General features: G+C 44.3%; 1 long non-coding RNA gene across 1 annotated transcript; it reads left to right on the top strand.

The window, feature by feature from the left end:
• The first annotated feature begins 225 nt into the window (after positions 1-225).
• On the top strand, positions 226-8,291 carry LOC139042715 (uncharacterized). The gene is made up of 3 exons (XR_011499774.1): positions 226-702; positions 6,341-6,498; positions 6,984-8,291. It is a non-coding gene; the product is annotated as an uncharacterized lncRNA (long non-coding RNA).
• Positions 8,292-12,317: the final 4,026 nt, after the last annotated feature.

Here is a 12,317-nt window from a genome sequence, read left to right as displayed (position 1 = left end):
CAGTGAATCATTGTAAATCACTTCCTGTCATGCCACAATGTTCACACTTTCCTTTCGTAGGGCACCCACAGGCCCATTCTTTATCAGTGATGGAGTGAGGAAGCTGTTTGACAGAAGCACTCCAGACTCCCCTTTCCTCTGATTTTCTGCAGTTCCAACGTTTCAGACAGGTTGTGGCACGTAGCCAGGGAAAACAGCATGAAGGAGCCCACAGAGTACCAGGCAGGAGAAGAGAAAGGGATTGTTGGGGAAAGAGGGAAATGCTACCTGACAAAACTGGCTAACGAAGGAAAGATGTGTTCAATTAAAAGCCTATTACATGTTTACCTGATGCCAAATTCCTGCTTACCTGGCCTCCCTTCCCTTCGATTGAGCAGTTATTTGACAGGATCTACCCATTGTGGCCTAGTTGTAGAAACAGCTTCATAGCAGAACTTGTGTAGGGAGTCAAGTCATGGAAACTGGGTGCCCAAAGCATTACGGAATCATGAGACAAGAGGGAGAGTTGCAACAGTTTATAGAAGGTTGAAAGTGAAACTGGAAAGAATCAGCACTGAAAAGAGACGTTTTTGACTTCAGGCTAGTGCCCAAGCCTCAGTTTAGTTAATCCTGGTCTTATCCAGGCTAAAACACAGACTGACGTCACAACTTTGGAATCCCTGGGAGCTGGCAAGCCCTGGTCCAAGGAATTTTCCATTTCAGGTAAACAAGCTGTTGTTCTGTGTATATGTGTGTGTTGGGTGGGGTGGGGGGGCGTGTTTCCTTTCAAGTTACTCTTATCTCTTTGATCTTGGCCAAAGGGCAGAGCAGTGGTGACCTCAAAGCACAGAGATCACAAGAGCATGAGATCAGAATGTGTTTCCACAGTGCAGCCGATGCCAATGCCGGCAGTCAGCGCTTCCAGCTTCTCAACTCCCACCCTCCCTTGCTAGTCCATCATGTGCACCTGTTCCTGGAGTGAGCCTCCTAATCCATACCCCTAGCTCAAGGCCTCTCCCAATCGTATTAGAAGGATGATATCTCAAAGATGATCATAATAGTCATACTAGAACATTTTTATTTATTATGACTCATCAGGTCGCTTCACTCCCCTGCTTCAGACCTTCCATCGGCTGCCCATGGCATGCGAATCAGATTGCAGCAATACAAGGCCTATGGGCTTCTCCATCGCTCACGCCCTGTGACGACCTAGCAGTCAACAAAGGTCTTCTCTTCTTCTCTGCAGCACAGTGAACAGTCTCTGGCCCTCCTCCCCCTCCCACCCGCTGCCCCTCAGCCTGGGATGCGTTGTCCCTCAATTTTTCTCATGGCTGGCTGTCTCTTGTCATTCTTATCCAGCACTAGCTCTCCTTCTCTGCAGCGAGGCTTCCCCAGACCACTCGAGATAACTGTCCATCCCCCATCAGCCCTTCCAGGCTCTGAAGCACGTCACCTTGGTTTTCATTCTTCACGGTATTTTCACACTCGGCTATTATTGTCTTCATTCCTCGGTTAACTCGCTGATTGTCTAGCTTAGAATCTATCCTGCTGAGGGCAGAGATCTTGCCTGACTGTTTCAAGCTAAATTTATTGAATGAATAAATGTCAACATACCCAGGGTAGCTGTCTCCCACTGCCTCCCTACCTAGAATTCAGCTTAGAGGTCTTCAATTTCTGGAAACTTCCTCCTCCCATCCCTCACACACTCCTCTCTCACCACCTCACCTACCCCACCCTCCCGCTATTTAGGAGTCCTGGATATATCTAGATCCACGCTGAACACATAGAATGGTAGTCTCTCTCCCAAATTCCATGAGCATCCTTTGAGTGTCTTGTTCATATGGGACTCCTGAGCATATGCTTGGCCCACATGCTCAATAAATACTTGTCGAATGTATAAATAAACTAATGAATTAGTGAAAGGGCTTTATTAGCATAGCTGATGGCCTATTTTTATATAGGGTTTTACTGGGAATCAACAAACTCTTTCTGTGAAGGACTAGATAGTGACCATCTTAGGGTTTGCAGGCCAAACAATCTTTGTTGCAACTATTCAACTTTGCCGTTGTAGCAGGAAAGCAGCCACAGGCAATATGTAAATGAATGGGTGGGGCTGTGTGCCAACAAAACTTTATCTACAAAAATAGACAGTGGGTTGGACTTGGCACCTACCTGGCTATGACCTTGACATGTATTGCCTCCTTGTTTAGCCCTAAAATGCCTTGAGGCAGATATTATAGTTATTTCCTTCTTCCAGAGGAAGAAATTGAGTCTGGGGTTGAGTAACTTGCTGCAAGTGGTAGGGCCGACGTGTCCACTCCAGAGCCTACACAAAAAGACTCAAGGAATAATCTAGAAAGAAGGAGGTGCTCGACAACGGGAAAAGGTTGAGGAATCAAAGATGATCAGCAAAGTGCTTTCCTAAGAACACTTAGGATCAGCAAGCAAGAAAGTTTAAAACCAAAGACGAAGTGTTTTTCCTTTGGTATTTGGAGATGTGGAACATTCAAGTGATTGGAAAGAAAAAGAAATTCCAACATGATGTAGATTTGGAGAGAGTTTTGGGCTCTTGCCTGGCACAAAATGCTGTCTGACGCACAAAATGTCCTGAGCTGTCTGTGCTGGAAGTCTCGAGGGGCGCTGGGGGTCCAGGGGAGAGCCTACACTGCACGCCTAGCTAGTCTCCCCTGAGTCTCCACATGACCCTGCCTTCCGTCAGGGGTGCTCTTTCCTTAACAAGAACAGGGAACCAGTTTGGATCTCTGCGTGGGCCGCGCAACCTGCCCCATGAGAGCATGTCACCTTGATCTGCCAGAGAAAGTGGTTCCATTTGACCTGAAAGAGATTTTCCCCACAATTCTTTTCTGCCTTTGTTTCAGTAGCCTCTAAAAATTATAAAACATAAAAACTAAAAAACATAAGAAGTCTCTTAATCTTAAAGCATAGGCATGAAGAAGCTAAGCCAAGTTTGGATTATACATTCAATTTGGTGTAATTTGAGAATCTCCTCCCTTGGAACACGGAAGTAAACATTGTTTACTATGCCGGGCATGCAGTGTTAAACCTCCTTGGGGCTCACTTTGACATACGCTTCTACCTGTTGACTCTGGGCAAGGAAGGGAGGGAAAGAGAAAGAACCTGGAACTGCCACCCATGGCTCTATGGCCTCAGACAAGTTACTTGATCTTTCTGTGCCTCAGTTTCCTCTCTGTAAAATGGGCATAATGATACTTAAACCTCAGAGGACTTTTATGAGAAATAAACACAACCTATAGTACAGGATGTCATTCTTATGAGAGAGGAAGGTCGCCTTCTCACTACAAGCAGTTGACAAGAAGAATTATGAAATCATAAAGTTGTTGGAGCTCCATGGACTTTAGATTCCAACCCTTCATTTTAAAAGGAAACTGGGGCCAGAACACGTTCATGGCACACAGCACTTACACACAAAGCTGGATTGTCTTCACACATACAGAAGCTTTTAGGATGTTTAAAAAACATGTTTTCAGGGCCAGCCCTGTGACATAGTGATTAGGTTCAGTGTGCTCCACTTCAGTGGCCCAGGGTTCGCAGGTTCGGATCCTGGGTACAGACCTACACCGCTCATCAGCCATGCTGTGCTGGCAACCCACATACAAAATAGAGGAAGACTGGCAGAGATGTTAGCTCAAGGACAATCTTCCTTGACAAAAAAAGAAAAAAAAATAAAAAACCAAAAAACTTGTTTTAAACTATACATTTTTATAATACATGCCCTTGCTACTGATTAATTTAGTAAGATCAAAGATACACTTTATGTATACAACTTTTTATATGCAGCTCCTCTACACATCTTTCCAGTACAACAATGCATATTTAAGTGAAAGGACAAGTTGGTGTTTTAGAGTTTCTTGGAGAGCATTCCAGCTTGTTTTTAGACCAAAATGAATGGATTAAAAATGGAAAAATCTCATCCAATTGATCAGTGCTTTGTAATTATAAGTTTGACAGTCTTTTTGAAGTTTCCTTTCCCCTATCAATATCTATCAAATGAAAAATGATTAAACTTTCTCAATGAGTAATTCCACTCCTGGAAATAGATCCTACAGAATTTCTTGCATAAGTGCACATGATCCAATACAAGGATATTCACTGTAGCATTATAAACTTTCCATAAAACCAAAATACCCTTCAGGAACCTCATTTCAAATAGATGCTTATATATCCCATTTTCTTATACTATAATTTATCTGACTAAGGTCCTTGGGTATTCAGGTTATTTCAAACTTTCTCTTACTACAGTCGGCTATTATGAAAATTCTTGTGTGGAATCTTCATGTAGGATAGCCTTTCTGGAGAGAGAAAAACAGTGAGGAGTTGTCTATCTCATGCTAAAACACACACAAAATCATAGAGAGAATTAAAGAGAGGGCACAGTTACTGAGTTAATTAAAACCCGCTGCACGCTGCTCTGTGTCCTCTGATAACGCAGAGGGTAGCCCTGGGGCCTTGAAAGCCAAGCCTCAGGAAGAAAGGAGTCCTCCCAGGATTGGCTGGGAGCCCTTCTAGCTGCTGACCCGTCAGAGGCTGATTCTGCGGTGGTGATTTATGAGAGAAAAATGTGCCCTCTAGCTCTGATTTTTAAACTACTTCAGGGATAAGCACATACGGAGGATTTACTGTGCAGGAAACCTCATATGTTCTTTGTCCAGGGCTCAGAAAAAGGAAACGTAATTGGGGAGGGAGGGAGAGAGATCTGCTTGTGGTATTTGTCACACAACATCCCAACTTAAAGATTCTAACCAGAAGAATGGAAGTGAGGATGACAAATAAAATTATACCTCTTTTTTTGTTTGTTTTTTGGTGAGGAAGATTGTCCCTGAGCTAACACCTGTGCCAATCTTCCTCTATTTTTTCTTTTTTGGTATGTGGGATGCCACCACAGCACAATTTGATGAGTAGCGAGTATGTTTGTGCCTGGGATCTGAACCCACAAACCCCATGCCACCAAAGAGGACCACGCGAACTTAACCACTACACCACCAGGCTGGCCCTAGGCCTCTCTTTTTACCACAGTGTTTTGAACAGGTTCGTGTTCCTCAAAGTGGAATTCATAAGTAGACCTTGGTAATGGTGTTGCTGGGAACTGAACCGTGTGTAGCAAGATAAATGTACAATTCATTTTAGAACGAAATCGTCTGTTGTAATCAGTGATGTTAAAGTGTGAATTACTTTTAGGGGGAAACAGAAATAGATGGATCATTTTGGCCTACACTGTATCAACCGCTCCCTCACTGTGCCATAGAGAGATATGTCAGCCTGGAGAGTCTCATTGGGAGAAAGGGATGCAGAATATTGGAAGACCAAAACGTGTGGAAACAGTCAGAATGATTATCAACAATACAGCCTAGCTAGTTAAGTGAAATTTATCAAGTCAATTCAATTCATTCATTGGATAGATGTCTTATACTAATATCTTCTTACCGGTTTTGAAGTACAATAGAGTAGTTGGAAGGACTTTTAAACTCAGGGTCATTCTTTATGTCAGTCATAAAAATAACATTTTAAACAGAATCTATATTGTACTACTGTTCTTAGCAGAAAGTAATTACAGCTGGTGGCGTTAAGATAGTGAGTTCTCCTTTTCTCTTTTTGGTTGGTTGTCATGGGAGTCTGATTTGTGGGGGAATTCCGAGTGTATTTGCTACAAGGAGGAGCCTCTGATTTCTCAGACCAATGTTCTCCAAGCAGCAAAATAGCTGGGAGGGCGTGGGTTTACTGAATGGGAGTTAAGCAAAAGCACATTTCTTAAAAATAGATTGCATCGGAAAGATATTTATTGGAGATGGATTGAAAGCACTGTGTAAGGCATTGAGTGGAATATTTTAATTCTGTTCAAATGAGTCTCAGAGTTTGAAACTCTACCTCAAGCCTTATCATTTTGGAAAAATTGCAATGAATGACTTCCTGACACACCCAAGGAGGCTAGAGAGAGATGAAAATGTGTGTGAAAATTGTCATCCAGGGGTCTGAGACGTCTCAGAGAGAACTGAGTTATTCAGTAAATGAGGCACTCTTTCTGAGTCTGGGCAAGGGAGGCAGTGCCCCCCCGGGCCCCCCCCCCCCCGCCTTGCTGAGAAGTCCAGGCGGCCTGACAGAAAAGCACGTGGCTGCCAGCTCAGATGGCCCGGCTCGACTCCCTGAGACAGTTACTTAATCTTTCTGGGTCTCAGTTTCCTCATTAAAATGGAAGACAAAAATTCTTGCCTTAAGGATGGCTGGAAGGATTATGAGAAACAGTTTGTGGCCAGTGTCAGCTCTGTGGTAGCTGCTCAGTAAGAGGAACCAGCTCATTTCTGCTCAATCTCTGTGCCTCCTCCAGGTGCAGCGCCCGGCAGCCCCTGACTGGCTTTGCTCCTGTGCGTGTAGACCTGAAAGCTCTCCTCAGCGTTGTCAGTGGAAAACCTGGGGGCGGCGCGCAGCGTGAGACCGTGGCCAGTCGCAGTCCATCGCTGGTGTCTCAGATCACTCTGACAACCGGTCAGGACGATGGAAATTGTCATCATGATTATTTGGCATAGTAGACTGGCTGGTTAAGTAAAAAATGATCAATTCAATATGTTATATGTTTTATAATACACCTTGATGCATATAGCACTGTGTCAGATTCTGTGGAATACAGGATAAAGTGAAGTATGGTGGAAACCAAACCAAAAAATAACAACAGGATATGATTTGGGCCCCAAAAATGGAAGGAGAAAGACTAGAGGATTGATGATAGAGAATGGCATTTACTATTTCCTAGTATTTTAACATATCATTGTAAGGATTCACCTGACCAGTTCTTTTTATTTTTAATTCCATGAAAGATACTAATGCTATTATCGCAGTCATAATAATAATAATAGCCAAATGCATTCAGTGTTCTCTGTGTACCAGGCATTACACTAGACGCTTTGCATGCGTGGCCTCATTAATGCCCTCCCAACAACGCTTTGAGACTGGCATTATCCTTCTCACTTTAGGGATGAGGGAACTGAGCCTTGGAGAAAAGAACTCACTTAATGCCACACACCAGGAAGCGGGATTGCTGCCGTTGGAACCCAAATCTGACACCAAATCTGACTTTCTTTTCCCTGGACCATACCAACAGCGAGGAGACGCGAAGGACATTGGAACTGCTAGGTGTTTGCCATTTGTTCCAACCTTCGCTCTCTAAGGTTATGGGAAGAAATAATATTTCTGGGCTGAGATGGAAAGCGGGACCTGACTTAGTCGGTGAAAGGCTGTGAGTGGCAGGAAGAGGCATTCCAAGAAGGCCTGGCTGTGTTTTTCCTCTTGGAAAAGCTGAAAACTACAAATCAATAGTTCCAAGGTATCTGGAATATGTCAAAGACCAGTCGATATGAATCAACCGACAAGAGTGATATTGAATTCGACCATGAGGTTGTGTCAGAGAAAAGGCCCCAAAGGTCTACATTCCAGGCTGAAAGGCCAGGATAATATGCAACTAATTGAGGCACTAGAGGGACCTTCCTCTCAACAAATGGATCTCCTGAGTCTTCAGCAGGAACTTCGTCCGGAAGAAATGAAGATGCAGGAAGATACTGTGCTAGTTGCCCTGCAAATGCCAGCATTGTCCTTGCCCCGGCCCTCACCCCGTCATAACAGGTGAGGATCCTGCCTTCCTTACATTTCCCAGGCAAGATGCTCACAGGAGAACATTTGAAACTGTCTTACATTCTCCTGCAAAAGGAACTCGGTGGCCACGTTCCATGGAGACGACAAAGGAGGCAATATGGTGTAATTTGCCGGCCTCCAAAGCTTGTCCCCAATTCTGCAACCCACAAACCTGAGATTACAGGGAACAAAGCAGGTCTGTTCTCTTTTTGCCTTTTTTTTTTTACTTCCTTGTACACTGCGACCCAGCATGAAAACCCAGCCTATGGTTTCACTTCCAGCGTGGTGAGTGGGCAGAATGCTAAGGACAGGGCTTTGAGGTGGAACCAGAGTCTGGGGGAAGAATCCAGAAGGCCACCTGCTATGATGAAAACGGTCAGAATTCATGATAGTCAGGGGCTTCTCTTGAGATGGTGCACCTATTCACAGAGCCTGCAGTGGGGGAAACAACCTGCCTTTAGAGACGTTTGCATCAAAGGAGAATAATCCACCTAATCATTGAATCGATACAAAAGTCAATAAATACTTACAATGAAGATTCTCCACCGTTGTGGAGAATCTGCCATTCAGATTTGAGAGCTATCCTTGGGAATGCGAAGCTTACAGCTGATTCCTGCCCTGGAGCACTTAGAATCTAATGGAGACATGAGTAACCCCCCCCACTCAATCCCCCCCCCCCCCAGTGTCACAGCGGGGAGAAGCATTGCCAGAAGAGCACTCTCCCCAATATTTACTATGGCCCGGGGGGAAGGGAGAAGAAAACCTCTGAGTGCGGAGTTGAACAAGGTTGTCAAACCATGCAACTTTTCTGGTCTAGATTTTTAAATTTATACTATAGGCAAGATATCTAAAGTCCCTTCAAATAATTTTTTTTTTAAAGCCTTGTGATTTTTAGTTGTGAGCTCCAAGGAAGAAGATTTCAAAGAGAGAGGAGCTCTCAGGAGAATGGATGGGCAGAGGTGAGGACGTGAGGGGAAACAGTGGAGACCAGGAAGGAGATGGGAAAGTCCTGGAGACCCATGGGGCTGGTGCAGAAGCTGCCTGAAGGATTATCTTGGGAAACAGGCTGGAAAAGCAGCTGAGTGGAGACGGCAGAGAGCCCTGAATGTGGGATACCATGATACCACGTGTTGGGAGGCAGCATTTCCTGGGCTTGCAAACTTTTCCTCCCTGTAGCGACTCGCCTATTTCTGCACCTTTTATTCCTCTATGGTGAATATACATTCATTCTGTCCAATCAAAATTGCTAACACTGATCAAGCATTTTATAGCATTGGGCACTGTTCTGTGGGCTTCATATATTGCCTTCCTTAAGTTTCACAATAACCATATGGCATAAGTTTTATTACTCTTCCCATTAAAGATAAGGAAACTGAGGCATATAGATGTTAACTAACTTAGCCAAGGTCACACGGTTAGTAAATTTGAACCTGCACAGTGTGATGATGGAGACCCATCTCCGTCCTCTAACCTGAAAGATCCTTTTGCTGAAAAATCTAGATCTTTGAGTATTCATCCAATGAGCTATGCAGGAAGTCTCCGTAGTTTTTCACTCTTTTACATGTGTAAACCTAAGCACAGTAGCGCTCAGCCTCAGAAGGATACAGGCCGCTTCTAATGCCTCCCATCAAGCTTAAAATGTTTCCCAATTCCTTGGCTGAACTTTCAGGCAAATTGGCCACAAAAACAATTTTCATGGCATTTGTGGCAAAGCTATATGATAAGAAAGACATAAATCTAGTTCCTTTTTTCACGGACCATGCTGGCTTTTGTAGCTCCCGGCTGTGCAATGACAACTAATACATGCTATGGGGCCGCCCTGCTGGGTCTTTATCCCTTTCAGCTATTTTAATCTCCGGACGAGCAAAGAGCATAGACAAGAATAAAGGATATGCTGCATATTCAATGCATATGAAAAGATATTTCTGCAATTTAAAAAACAGGCTTTATCGTGTCTGAGAGCAAGGGCGAGCGTCCCATTCTTCTCCCCCCGTCTGTTTCACTGTGTGGTGGAGGTCACTGACTTGAGTAAGATGGAGGAACCAAGAGTGCTGCTTCCTCATTATAGCACAAGACACTGCGGCTCCCGGCTGTTATGAAACAGCGGCCGGCTTCACAACAGGAAGTACAATCCATGGCCAGTAACAAAAGCCCTTCCTTCCCTTTTAGCAGCCTCTGAAGTTCCTTCTCCTTAGTTCCAAATCCTTCTACAGATGTTTACTTAGGAGTTTGGATTTTCCTCTTTCTCTCTGAGCCCCTCTAGGGGGTCAAACAGTGTGAATCGGGCTTCTGTCATTTACCTCTCATTTTATGTTAAAGATCAACAAAGGGGAAAGCGGTGTTATCTGCACTGTTCCCAGGGAAACCTTGAAACCACAGGGAAAAGGCCCACTTGACCATACCCGTCTTTCTCCTGTAAATATTTTGAGTTGGAACTTATCAACATCACTTTGTCCTTGAGCTGGAATTTCCCTTTTAATTTCCCCGGCACGCCCTGTTCAAAACCAGCCCAGGGAGCCTGACTGAATCAGGCAAGAGCATTTTGCATATAAATCTTTGCAAATATAATAGAAAGTGTAAAAAGAGCTCTGTAAATAGCTGCTCAAGTGCAGCAACTACAATTCGTGCCAGGCAAATGGGGAAAAAATACTAACTCATCTGTGATGGTACACGAGAAGAAGAATGAAGGAGGTACCTGAAAAACTGTGCAGCTAATAAACATTTCATTCCTAAATTGAAGAATGTGCCGTTACTCCAGAATTCCCATTGACAGGCGTATTTGTTTTCTATTGCTGCTGTAACAAATTACCACAAACTCTGTGGCTGAAAACAACACAAATTTTTTATCTCACAGTTCTATGGATCAGAAGTCAGACATGGATCTCGCCGGGCTGAGGTCAAGGTGGTGGCAGAGCTGCCTTCCTTCTGGTGGCTCTTGAGGGGAATCCATTCCTTTGCCTCTTCCAGCTTCTAGAAGCTGCCTGCACTCCTGGGCTCATGGCTCCCTTCTGCACTCCTGGGCTCATGGCTCCCTTCCTCCGTCTTCAAAGCTGACAATGCCAAGCCAAGTCTTTCATGCTGCCATCCCTCTGCTTCTCTCTTCCTTAGTCACTTCTTTCTTGTTCACTTTTAAGGACACTTGAGATTACATTGGGCCCATCCAAATACTCCAGCACAGCCACCCTATTTTAAGTTCATCTGATTAGCAACCTTAATTCCATTAGCAACCTAAATTCTCCTTTTCCTTGTGACATAACATGTTGACAGATTCCGAGGGTTAGGACACAGACATCTTTACAAAGCCGTATTCTTTCCACCACAACAGGCAAACACCTATATATATATATTTTAGTAGCATAAGGTTTGTTCTCTTTTTACTGCAACGAGACTCTCATATTTACTAGGAATTCAAATGCAAGAAAGTACTCTTTTATGATACTTGAAGCAATATGAACAATAGCCAGCCTTTACTGAGTACTCTTATACCAGGCAATGTACTCTACATTCATTTGTTTTTTGAATTCTTTCAAGAGCCATGCAAAATAGACAGTACAGATGATAATATTCTCATTTACAAATGAAAAAAATCTGAGTTTCAGAAAGATGAAGGCCCACTCAGCCATTGAAGTCACACCGGCTTCCATTCAGCCATGAAAGACACACTTTTTCTTGCCTTATTAACCTGCAGGCCCTCACCCGTGGAGGGCTGCCCCCCACAGTCTGCCCTCTTCTCTTGCCTTTAAGTTAAACCCACCTGCCTGGTGAGTCCTTGAGCTAAAAAGCTGGAATCATGACAGCCCTCCCGGATCTGGCTCAGCAGCACCCCACCCTCACGCCTACCTCCACTACCAAAGTATGGGTTTGCCAGTGAACGTGTGCACGTTGAGAATTTTGTGGAAGACCAGACTAGAAGAGCATCAAGGCTACATCTTGGCCTTCTTTGCATCAAGAGAGCAAATTCTCATGGGAGAACAGAAGTTAAGCTTTGAATGTGGAAAGCAGAACTTGGGACCACTTTGGTTGAACCCTCTCTGCAATCCCATAGGTCAACATTACAATTTTTTCTGACATCACTGGACACCCTGCTTTTGGAGAGCACCGCTTTCAACTCTCTGTTTAGTCTCTGCCTGGAACACCTCGTGATCTTCTCTGGGGATGGAGCTGAGGCTGTGTGTTAGTAAGACGGCCCATGTCCCTGCAGCCATTCAGTTTCAGTGGGGGAAGTGGGTACTCGCTCCACTGCTCGGGCCTCCGCTCTGATGACAGTCAGCACTACTAGAGTGAGGAAAGAGCAGAGATGATCGCCGCCAATAAATTAAATGATGTTCCATATGGGCACCGGCATGGGACAGGTTTTTTGGTGTTTTCTCGTGCTTTCAGTCTGGGAACAAAGGCACTCTATTTGTGAGTTCTTTGCTGTAAAATCAAATAGTTCAACCAGCTACCATGTAGTAAAAGAAAAGAAAGATTGGTGGAGTTTCTTCCTAATGAGCCCCGACTGAAAAATCACACACACACACACACACACACACACAGGCACACTTTTCCCAGAATTAGGGTACTTCCCTCCATCGTTTTTGGAGAGCAGGACATTGCCCAGCTCTAAGCACCTGCATCTCGAGTGTTCTGCTCAGCACCATGCAGCATTTTCCCTTTCCTATTGAAGTCAAATTGGGTAG

The sequence above is a fragment of the Equus asinus genome, chromosome X (assembly GCF_041296235.1).
Source record: "Equus asinus isolate D_3611 breed Donkey chromosome X, EquAss-T2T_v2, whole genome shotgun sequence".
NCBI lineage: Eukaryota > Metazoa > Chordata > Mammalia > Perissodactyla > Equidae > Equus > Equus asinus.
The sequence above is the reverse complement of the archived record's forward strand: the minus strand, read 5'-3'. Positions and strand labels throughout refer to the sequence as shown.